This window comes from Humulus lupulus, chromosome 5 (assembly GCF_963169125.1).
Source record: "Humulus lupulus chromosome 5, drHumLupu1.1, whole genome shotgun sequence".
Lineage (NCBI taxonomy): Eukaryota > Viridiplantae > Streptophyta > Magnoliopsida > Rosales > Cannabaceae > Humulus > Humulus lupulus.
Window position 1 is genome coordinate 147,186,489 of NC_084797.1, and position 10,069 is coordinate 147,196,557.

A 10,069-nucleotide genomic window follows, 5' to 3' on the forward strand; every position below is an offset into this window, starting at 1 on the left:
CTTGATTAGCAAGTCACGCACCTTTATAAGTACACAGTGTAGCGGTCTTGGCTATCCAAGGCGTTACAACTTGGTATCAAAGCATCCTAGGTTTAAGGGTTCCTGAAGATCTGCTGGACATGTACATTCGCTGCTAGAGACAAGCTCAATTCAGGGTTTGGTAATGTGTATATGTGCTTGTATGCTTGTATGTTTGGAAAATGTTATAATTGTTGTTATCTGTTGGATTTTTAGGAAGCATGAGATACTGATAGGGCCTGGCCCTTGAATGCTATGTGAGAATGTTGAGGCATGCTTATTAGCATCGTTGTGCATGTAAATGAATATTTGAATGATTAATTGCATATTGGGTATGGATGGATGTTTATATTTTAAATGTTGTGTGGTGATGTTGGGGCATGCTTATTAGCAATGTCGGTGCATGTGGATAAATTCCTATATCTTGATTGGTTATGTACCTTTGGTGGATATTTTAGAAGCTTTTACCCTGTCATCATGGTCTGATTGCCGAGTCATTGATTGCAGATTAACTTGGATAGCTATGCATCTAAGAAAATCTACGCGACTAGCCGACACTAGGTCTGGGACCGGAGGTGATGATCAGGGCTAGATTCTTTCGCCAGCTATTGAGAACTGGCAACAACTTATGGCAGATATGTAAGCACAGCTACAGAGCCAGGATGAACAGATTTGTATTCTGCGACAGCAGGCTCTAACAGGGAGTGCTGCACCTATTGTGCCACCTGTAGTGGCACCAGTTATTCAGCCAGCAGAGGTTAGGAACAGATGAGAACCATTGTATAAGCGGTTCCGGAAGCAACATCCCCCAACTTTTGAGGGAGGACCTAACCCATTGAAGGCCGAGCAGTGGCTGACTATGATTACTACTATCCTGGACTTCAAGAGGATAGAGGGGCATGACAGAGTGACCTGCGCCCTATATATGTTGAGAGAGGATGCTCACATCTGATGGGAAGTGGCTTCAAAGATCAAGGACGTCATTGCTTTGAGTTGGGAAGGATTTCAAAACTTGTTTAGCGAGAAATATTACAATGTTGCCATCCGGGCAACAAAAGTTAATGAGTTTGTGGGTTTGGTGCAGGGCAACATGATAGTTACTGAGTATGCCATAAAATTTGATAGACTTGGGAAATTTGCACTAGATCTTATGCCAAGAGATGCAGCCAGGCAAGACAGATTCATTAGGGGGCTTAATGCTATGATATCCCGGGATGTTAGGATCACAACGGTACCTGGGGGAACAACTTATGCCCAGGCCATTGAGAAGGCTCTTACTGCTGAGGAAGCGGAGAACAAGATTTGGAAGGAAAGTGTTATGAGGCGTGAGGGTCGCAAAGCGGTGCCTCCATATTCTAGGTCGGGTAGGGGCGGAGGCCCCAGTGATTTCAAGAGAAATACCACTAACACTTCGACCGCTGCTGGTCCTGATAGGAGGGGTCAGGGTGGCCGTCAGGTGGCAGTGAGCCACGAAGGAGTTATCCGGAGTGGCCAAGGTGTAAAAGACACCATCAGGGCGAATGTCGGGCCAAGGCTTGCTATGTATGTGGAATGGTGGCGCACCTCAAGAAGGACTGGCCAACAATTAAGAAAGGGGAAGTAGGAAAGGTGGACAGCTTGACTCCAGCTTAAGTGTTCACCTTGACACAAGCAGAGGCCGAGGCTAGTCCTTCGGTAGTGACAGGTCAGCTTTCTAGCACTGGCTCTCCTTTCACTATATTGATTTACTCTAGTGCTACACATTCATTTGTTTCTAGTAAAGTGATTGATAGATTGTGTAGACCTGGTGAGTATCGGACTATAGGGTTTGGGACCTATTGCCTACAGGGAAACTGGTAGTTTTTAGGAGGTGGATTAGAGCATTGCCAGTGATGGTTGATAGTAGGGAGCTTTCAGTTGACTTGATTGAGCTAGATATGGAGGATTTTGACATGATCTTAGGGATGGATTGGTTGGTCAGGTATGCGGCTACTATTGACTGCATGAAAAAGATGATAACTTTTGAGCCTGAGGAGGAGGATGCTTTTGTCTTCGTGGGTGTGGTATGTGGACCCCGCGTACCCACGATATCAACGTTGAGAGCCAGAGACTTGTTACAGGGTGGATGTATAGGTTTTCTGGCTAGTGTGGTGGATACTACCAGGGTTTGCCAGTGGGGCTGGAAGAGACCAGGGTGGTTTGTGAGTTTTTAGATGTATTTCCTGAGGAGTTACCAGGATTACCGCCGCGTAGGGAGATTCAGTTTGTTATTGAGTTAGCACCGGGGACAGAGCCAGTATCAAGGGCACCATATAGGATGGCACCAGCAGAGTTGAAAGAGTTGAAGATACAGCTACAGGAACTTCTGGATTTGGGATTCATCAGGCCTAGCTACTCTCCATGGGACGCTCCAGTTTTGTTTGTTAAGAAGAAGGATGGGACTCTGAGGATGTGTATAGACTACAGGGAATTGAACAAGTTAACCATCAAGAATAAGTACCCTCTACCAAGGATTGATGACTTGTTCGATCAGCTGCAGGGAAAGACGGTGTTCTCGAAGATTGATCTTCGATATGGTTATCACCAGTTAAGGATCAAAGATGAGGACATATCGAAGATGGCCTTCCAAACATGGTATGGGCACTATTAGTTTTTGGTCATGTCTTTTGGTTTGACCAATGCCCCAGTAGCTTTCATGGATCTGATGAACAGAGTATTCAAGGAATTCTTGGATCAGTTTGTAATTGTCTTCATCGACGACATCTTAGTGTACTCCAGTTCAGAGACAGAGCATGAGCAATATCTTCGATAGGTCTTACAGAGGTTAAGGGAGCATCAGTTATATGCCAAGTTTAAGAAGTGTGAATTTTGGTTGCCAGAGGTGACTTTCCTTGGGCATATATTTCGCAGAAGGAATTAAGGTGGACCCGTCCAAGTAGGAAGCAGTGAGAGATTGGCCGAGGCCAAGGAACGCCTCGGAGGTGCGGAGTTTCCTCGGGTTAGTGGGTTATTATAGGCGGTTTGTAGAAGGATTTTCAAAGATTTCTTCACCGAACACAGAGTTAACACGAAAGAATCAGAAGTTTGTTTGGTAAGAGAAGTGCGAGCATAGTTTTCAAGAGTTGAAGCAACGACTTGTTACCGCACCTGTGTTAAGTCTTCCTTCGGAGGAAGGAAAGTTTGTGGTATACTGTGGTGCGTCGAGGGTGGGTCTAGGTTGTGTGTTGATGCAGAATGAGAAAATGATAGCTTATGCATCACGACAGCTGAAGGAGTATGAGCAGCGATATCCTACCCATGATCTGGAACTTGTAGCAATGGTATTCGCACTGAAGGTGTGGCGACATTATTTGTATGGGGAGAAGTGTGAGATATACACTGATCATAAGAGTTTGAAGTATTTCTTCACCCAGAAGGATCTGAACATGAGACAGAGGCGTTGGTTGGAGTTTGTTAAGGATTATGATTGTGACATTCTTTACCACCCAGGGAAAGCCAATGTTGTGGCAGATGCATTAAGTTGGAGGGGCTCGAGGCAGTTATTTATTTTGGTTCAGATTTCTAGATAGTTTGCTAATGAGATGACCAGGGCAAGGATAGAGATGATGGTGGGCCGGTTGGCCAATGTTACCTTGCAGTTGACCCTGCTAAAGCGGATCAAGGAGGGTCAGTTTGTAGATGCGCAGTTGCAGGATGTTAGACAACATGTTTTAGCGGGGACAGCTAAGGATTATTCTGTTTTCTGAGACTGGTATGCTTCGATATCAGGGGCAGATTTATGTTACAATAGATGAAGGGATCAGACGAGAGATACTGGATGAGTCTCACACTACGCCGTACTCGCTTCATCCAGGTACCACGAATATGTATCTACAGACATTATATTGGTGGCCCGGGATAAAGAAGGATGTGGTGGAGTATGTGGCCAGATGTTTGACATGTCTGCAAGTGAAGCTTAAGCATCAGCGACCAACGGGATTGCTTCAGCCTTTGGGTATTCCAGAATGGAAGTGGGAGGACATTACCATGGATTTTGTGGGACGTCTACCCAGGACAGTGGGACTTTATGACTCGGTGTCCGTGATAGTGGGCAGATACACCAAGTCAGCTCATTTTCTATCAGTGAAGTCGACTTACACAGTGGAATAATATGTAGAGTTGTAAGTCCATGGGGTTCCTAAGTCTATTGTATCTGATCGAGACCATATCTTTACCTCCAAGCTCTGGAGAGCTCTACAGAGAGCCATGGGGACTCAGTTGATGTTTAGCACAGCCTTTCATCCTCAGATTGATGGACAGTCTGAGAGAATGATTCAGGTGTTGGAGGATATGCTTAGGGCATGTGTGATTGATTTCGAGGAGTCTTGGAGTAAGTATCTCCTATAGATTGAATTTTCGTATAACAACAGTTATCGGTCAACGATTAGAGTGGCTCCTTATGAGATGCTATATGGAAGGAAGTGTAGGTCGCCCATTCATTGGGAAGAGATGGGTGAGAGAAATTATTTGGGGCCAGATATGGTTCAGAAGACAAATGAAGCTATTGAGAAAATCTAAGCCGCTTCGCATAGTAGATAGAAAAGCTACGTTGATTCCAAGTGTAGAGATGTGGAGTTCCAGGTTGGGGACCACGTGTTTCTACGAGTTTCACCATTGCGAGGGGTGAGGAGATGTGGAGTAAAGGGCAAGCTGAGCCCTCGGTTTGTTGGACCTTTCGAGATTCTGGAAAGGATTGAACAGGTGGCTTACAGGTTGGCCTTGCCACCGTCGTTGTCGAGAGTTCATTACGTATTCCATGTCTCCATGTTGCGAAAGTATGTCTCAGATTCGACGCATGTACTGAAGTATGAGGACTTAGAACTACAGAAAAATTTGTCCTATGAGGAGCGACCGGTTCAGATTTTGGATCATAAGGACAAAGTTCTACGGAATAAGAGGATTCTATTAGTTAAAGTGTTGTAGATAAATAGCAAGGTCGACGAAGCGATCTTGGAACTTGAGACGGTGAAGCGGGATCAGTATCCCGAGCTTGAGACGAAATTCTCAGTAGGAGGGGATAGTTGTAACGACCCAAAATCACTAATATGGCTTAAGGGCCTTGATTAGTGTGCCGGGAGGGCATAATTGATTTATGTGTGAATTTATTAACTTAATGCATGATTATATGATAAGCATGCTAGTGTGTTTATATGAATGTAAATGTGATTATATGCTATAATTGTGAGAACCACATTATTGTCTAGGTAAATCCGTAGTATGCGACTTGAGGCGTTCCAAGGGAGATAGTTAGCGGGAAAGTCACAACGGGGCTTAATACTTGACTTGGGGCAAGTCAAGGGTTATCTCAGGTATTGGATGGCTATTTAGGTTATCGGGTTATGGAAATAAATAATTGGAGATATATCTGAGGTTAGGAAGCTTAGGTGGGAATACTAGGGAATTTTACCATTTTGCCCTCAGGGACGTTTTCGGCACCCCGAGCATCGGGATTAACTTAATTGCCTAAGGATAGACTAAAGAAACTCTAGAAAATAGAAAACTCAAGTTAAACCGACCCTTCCCTCTTTCTCCCTTTCTCTCCCAAAGAACACTACAGAAAACTTAAGGAAAACTCAGCTGGAATTCAGTGGATTGAGCTGAAGTCTTGGAGGATTAATCTAGTGTTCAGCTAAGGAGTTTAACCAAAATTAAGGTAAGCTAAAAGCTTTATGCATGGTTATTAATTATGTTTTTTTTGCTGGGTTTTTAGGTGTTTATGGATTTTGATATTGAAGGACAGAATTGAAGCTTGGAATCTTGGAGTTAGCTCAGAAACCTTTTAGAGAATTGGTTCATCAAAGAAGGTAAGCTCGAATTTGTGGTTTAAAGGCTGAATTCTAGTGTTTCCTTGATTGGTTTTGTTGTTTTTTTAAGCTTGCAGATTTCAGAGATTAAAGTGGGATTTTGATGAGTTTCTAGGCTGGGTTTTCGTTGGATTATGTTGCTGGAATCATGTTAGAAGCTTTGTGATAATTGAGTTGTGGAATTGGGATAGTTTTTGGAGGGTTTTGCGTGAGGTTTCAGAGTAAAAAATGGAGTGTTTTCTAGGTTCGAAGGGGTCGGGCTGCGGCATAGTTCTTGGTGAGCCGCAGCCCTTTGAAGCTAATGGATGTGGGAAATGGAGGGTGGGCCGCGACATGGTCTATGTAGGGTCGCGACCTGTGTCTGGTTCTGAGCCTAGATGGGCTCTGTTTGGGGGCTATGCCACAGCATGGGAGGCTTGAGCTGTGGCCCTTAAGGGAATTTGGGATTTTGGCATTTTAAACATGGGAATTTAGCCTAAGGTGCTCGGGATCGAACCTACATCCGTGCTTGGTGGATTTCGATGTTCCAAAGACTAGAACCTTATTTAGAAGCCTTTTACAATTATTAATGGTATCCCTTTATCTTGGTTGTGACTAGGTTTAAGCTAGGATCTCGGGAAATGGATCGTGCTCAAGAGGCATCACGCGTAACCAGTATGTTTGGAAATTAAAAGTAAGAAAGCTGCACCCGGTTGTGAATTGATAATGGGACTAAAGATTCCCTTCTTTGTAGGCTTTATAGAGGATGGTATTATGCCATGTAAATAGTAAACGAGCGGTCTAAGAGTCCCGAAGTTTACATTAGCGCACAGGGTGCGGCTCGGCCACTGGTAGCTGAGGACAACTTATGTAACACCCTGGATATCCAAGACCGCTACACTGTGTACTTATAAAGGTGCAAGACTTGCTATTCAAGTCATTAATTTAAAAACCTATCACTAAACATGTATGTGCAAGGGCTAAAAAGATTTTGGTCTCAAAAGACTCGTTTTATATAATTAAACTGTTATATACACGGGATCCCGAAAGAAATAGGGATAAAAGTTGATTTACAGACTTCCAAAAAGAAACATAAACAAAGGTTAGCCATACTAAGGCAAAATAGACAATCTGGGTTCTGCGTCCCTGCCTAAACCTCAACCGTGGCAGTTGAGCAGCTGGCTATGTACATTCCGTTCGCAGAGCTCTCCAATCAAGGCTGATCAAGCTTGCCCTTGCCTTTACCTGCACCACGTAGCACCCATGAACCAAGGCCCACCAAGAAAACATAAAATGCAACACAATCAATGATATCAAACAGTAAAATTCACCAGGCATGAACTCTCATCAAATAATCCACATAATATCATTCAACATACATTCAGAGTCATGGATGTAATCAAACACTTATAGCATTCATATCACACAATAGTCAGGGCCGACAACTTAGGCTGCACCCTCTATTTACCCCACTGACTCCGGCCTGCTTAAACCGAGTTCAGTGCATATTAAGCTGTCCTTGGCTACCAGTGGCCAAGCTGCGCCCTGTGCGCTAGTGTAACCCTTGGCACCCTTAGGCCGTTGGTTCACTAATTAGCTTGCATGGCGTAATACCATCTTTCCAAGCATACTCAGTAGGGAACCCTTAGTACCGTCACAAATATTAATCTAGGTGCAGTTTTCTTACCTTTAATCTTTGCGGTTCTAGAGTACGAGCAATGCTCCTCAAGCACGATCTGTTCCCAAGCCTAAGCTTTTACCACCTAGTCCCAACCAGGGTATAGGGTTTCATTAATATTCAAATATAGGTTTCTGATTATAAAACTAACTTCCGGGAATTCGAATTCCACCAAGCACGGTGGCGAGATTGATCCCGAGCATTCTAGACCACATTCCCATGCCTAAAATCCCCAAAAGTTCAAGTGTGCACCCAAGGGCTGCAGCCCTGCCCTCAAAATAGAGCCAAAGCCACCCCTGAAAGAGGACATGCACCGCGGCCCTTGCCTTGGGCACCGCGCGGCTCACCTTTGGCCGAGCTCTCTTGGCTCATCTTCATCCTAGGGCCGCAGCGCTCTAGAACAGAGCCGCGGCCCTTCCCTTCGAGCCCAGACAACCCACCATTTCCAACATCTACACCTCATCCAAAGCCATCCCAAAGCTTCCCATTTCAACACCCAACAACTCCAACACATCCAGAGCAAGTTTAGCCACACAATTCAACAGAACATTCAACCTAAAACTCATAGAAATCCCACTCTTAATCACTGGAACTTTAAGAACATAACCACTCAAACTAACCAGTCAAAAATCCAAACTCAAACCACTAATTCATAAATTTAAGCTTACCTTGTTAATGGAATCCTACCTCTATCCAAAACCCAGCTGATTCCCAATGTTTTCCAACTCAAGTTCCACCCTAAACATCAATTGGACAATAACCTCAATAACCAGCTGAAAACTCAAGGTTAAACTTCAGAAAACACATGGTTTAAATTCTTACCATAACCTTAATTTGATTCCCCTGAATAAGTCTTGAACTAAGCCTAAAAAATCCAGCTTAATCTCCCAGCGATTTCCCAGATTTTCTCTGTTTTCTTCTGTGGTTTTTCCCCAAATTTCTTTCCTTTGTTTTCCTTGAGAGAGGAAAGAAGAGCTGAAGAAGAGAGTTTAAGTCGGTTTATTTCTTTCTACAGGTTCCCTTAAGTTTCTCTTATTTGTTGAGTTAACCCCAAGGCTCAGGGTGCCGGAAACGTCCCCGAGGGCGAAACGGTAAACTCCCCCAATATTCCCACCTAGATTTCCTAACCTCAAATATATCTCCTTATATTTATTTTCATAACCTGATAGTCTAAATAACTACCCGATACCCTAAATCTCCCCGACTTATCCAAAATCAACTGCTAAGCCCCGTTGTGACTTTTCCCCGATAACTAGCTCTAGGATCGCCTTGAGTCGTGTTCTGCAGATCTACCCACATAATAATGTGGTTCTCACATATATCACATATGTATATCATATTATCATCCATTATCATTCAAACATTATTAATCATAGAATCATGCATTTAAATCAATATATTCACGCAAACCATATTTATTCCAATTATGCCCTCCCAGCACGCTAATCAAGGCCCTTAAGCCTCATTAGCAAATTTCGGGTCGTTACAACTTATTATGCACTGAGCTCGGTTTTAGCGGGCCAAATTTAGTGGGGTAAAAGAGGGTGTGACCTAAGGTGTCGACCCTGATTATCATATGATTTAATTGTTATTATTGATTGGTAGATTTTTCATGTTGATTAGTTGAGTGTTGATTGGTTGAATCATTGGTTGTATCTACGTGCTATGTGATTAGTATGAAATGTTAAGTATATGGTCATGCTTAAGGGGTTATTAAATTGTTATCATTGTTTGTTATATAATATGATATTTTGTTGCTGGGCCTTGGCTCACGGGTGCTTCGTGGTGCAGGTAAAGGTAAGGGAAAAATTAATCAGCCCTGATTCAAAGAGCTCTGAGAGCAGAATGTACATGATCAGCTGCTCAGCCGCCACGGTTGAGAGGGAGACAGGAACTGGAGAACCATAATCATCTGTTTTGCCCTTAGAGTGGCTAATGGTTGTTTTGAACTCTGGAAATTTTGTAAACTGAGTTTTGAACGCTGTTCCTTTTTGGGATCCCATGTGTAAAATGTTTGGTTATATGAAATGTACCTTTTGAGACCAAAATATTTTTACCCTAGCACATTAATGGTTTCGATGACACATTTTTAACTAAATTACTTGATTACCAATTCCTGCAACTTTATAAGTACACCGTGCCAGGGTCATTTTTGCTTGTTTTTAGGTCGTTTTGAAGCCATTTCATATAGGGTTTATTGGTGACTATTTCCCTAACTTCTTATGGACATTTTTAGGACTTCCCTAAGGACAATATAAGGTTGATTGGGTCTTAGGAAGGGTAAGGTTTGGTTCATGACCTTTGGCTTAAGTTATGAGTCTCTAAATAATAATGTTGTATGTTTTGGATTTAGGACTTTGCAAGACACTTGAAGGGAAGTGATTGCATCACTACTGGCCCTATGGTAAAGTGGACACCTACACGCAGGGTGTACGCTTGACGTACTTATGTATGGTAAAATTTGTATGCTATGAACTATGGCGTGTATTATGTTATGAGTTAAATTAGAAATTATGTTATGGGTTGTGCTATAAGGTATGTTATAGGTTATTCATGTGTATGTGTGACTGTA